Raw genomic sequence first — 2563 nt, 5'->3', positions numbered from 1 at the left:
AGACGGCTCTATCCGTTAGGCTCAGTGATTCATTACACAAGAGCACTAGAGCTGAAGCGATAAATCGGCTAATCAATTATTCGATCAACAGAACATTAATCGGCAACTGTTTATTTTGATAATCAATTAGTCGTTTTTAATAATTTCCTTCGTAACAGCTTCTTAAATGTGAGGATTTGTTTCCTTTCTCTGTTTACATCGTAAACTAGACATCTCAGGGTTTTCGACTCTTTATTAAAATATTGACGGGCATTTTTCACTATATTCTGACATTTTACTGATCAAACTTTTATTCGGTTAATTTAGATAATAAATTACAGATTACTCATTATAAAAATAATTACTTGTAGGCCAATAAAAGAAATATGGTTTTTAAAAGATTCAAATTGATTCTTTTTGAGCTTTTTTATTCTGGTTTTAATTTATATGTTATTATTATTATTATTATTATTATTATTATTATTATTATCAATATTAATATTTTATAATTACATAACTGTTTGCTGGTGTATACGGCCAAGGTGTAACCTTCCCTGTCAGGAAAATGGAAAATTCAGGGAAAAATTCCTAGAGTTTTTAAAGGCACTCAGATAGCATCGGCCGTCAGAGACCACATACTCAAGTTTAGTTGAACACTCATATAAGATATACTGGGTTTGGTTTGATTTTTGTGATTTATCATTGAAAAACAATGAACCGGGTAATCATATGGCTTAATTTTGAATGGGTGATCACTAATCTGCAAATATTTCATATCCTATGTGAGCCATTTATACCAGTGTGCAACCCCTCTGTTGGTGTTGTGATGTCCAAGGTGGCTGTGGAGGGCTCAAAATCAATTTAATATAGAGGGTACTCTGTCAGGCTGTTTGCTTTAGAGCTGTGTGCACACGAGTGAGGGATTATCTGGGAGGTGTATTATCAAATCAAATATTCATGCTGGTAGATGTAGAGGGACTAAAAGTCTCTCCATTGGTCCATACACCTACTGTGTCATAAGCATAAAAGATTTGAAAAAACAAAAACAAAATGGCCTTACACCTTCCATGTCGTAGACATCAACAAGGTTTCTCATTAACTTGCACTTTCAAGTTGCATTATAACACACGGTCCAATATTTATAGTCTGAATCACTCCATCAAACACACATACACCTATACAACCACCATCCCATACTGTGTGTGTAAGTGTGTGTGACCACATGCGCTCCCCTGTGTGTCAACTGGTCTGTGATAATTTGATTGACTGCGACTTTTATGCGGCACTAAATTACAATACGCACTGTTAGCTGAGGCCCTGTCTTTTAGTCGGCTTTAAGTCCTCAGCGTGTTTCAAACCAACTGGATCATATGATGTGTCATTAGACCACATCTAAAGATAAAACTGTCCATAGTTCAAATTGCTACTTGCCTCTTTGTAGTCTCAAGCGCAATGAATCGTACAAACAGGGATAACAGCTCAAACTTTCTTGAAGGCATTCGTGGTGTTGCACTCGGCTGGTTATATGATAACTGATGGAAGTAGTTGTGTGAAGATTGAAAAGAGGGAGCTCGAGAGAGTTTCAGATAACCTGGCCATTGCTGTGGGATGTGGGCGAGATTGTTGGATAGCTGGTTTGAAAAAGTTTCAGAAATTGTCGGCCACATGCTCCAAACGGTGCTCACATCCAGCATAATCCAAAATAAAATTGTCTTTAATCAAATTATAGACTAACAGACACAGATAATCTGAGGCCAGGTGTTATTGTAACAAAGAACTGTTGCTTAGTTTCTGGGTTTCAGGGCTTACAATAGCGCTCGTGCATAATCTGCTGTGTGCACTGCACTTGATGGGAACCTGGAGGTGATACAGGGCTGGTGGGAGCTAGATCTCTAGAGAGACCATACATTTGTCTGCAAAGCAATAGTCTAGCAAAGCTTCTAAGTGCTTGGACTTTGGAAGACGTGGGCATTTAGCAGGTAGAGAGGGTCTAATGTAAAGGTGCTACTGAGTTGGATTATGGGATATGTAGTCTTTACCCCATACTAAGGACTAAAAGTCGAGATATCTCAGCCTCTGCTGTTTCCATGCTGCTTTTGACTTTTTTTTTTTTTTAATTATGTCTTTTGCAAATAATCCTACTCTGTGGAACTGCAGGACCAGATTGCTGGAGTACCCCTTTAAGGTTAAGAAATGAATTTTAGTCAATGGTGCCCACTTGCGTTTTTCAAGAAAAAAAAAAAAAAAACGATAGTCTGTGCATAAAAGGTACAGTTCCTCAAATGCGTTTATTTCAAAAGAAATATGTGACAAATTGTTTTTGTACCTATGGCAATCCCTCCAGTAGAATACGAGCAATGATACAAGATGTACTTTTCCAGCCCTTTAATAAAATACATTAACAGCAGGCTGTGACTGACCACAGTTACTGAAAATGCTCTCAGTGTATTCTGTTTACGATATCTGACTGATGGAGTAAAATCACCCCCCCCCCACACACACACACATACACACACACACACACACACACACACGACGATCGGCATTGATACAGCAGCGCCGGTAGGGGCGGGGCAGCACTGCA

This window comes from Xiphias gladius, chromosome 15 (assembly GCF_016859285.1).
Source record: "Xiphias gladius isolate SHS-SW01 ecotype Sanya breed wild chromosome 15, ASM1685928v1, whole genome shotgun sequence".
Lineage (NCBI taxonomy): Eukaryota > Metazoa > Chordata > Actinopteri > Istiophoriformes > Xiphiidae > Xiphias > Xiphias gladius.
Note: the sequence above shows the minus strand (reverse complement) of the source record.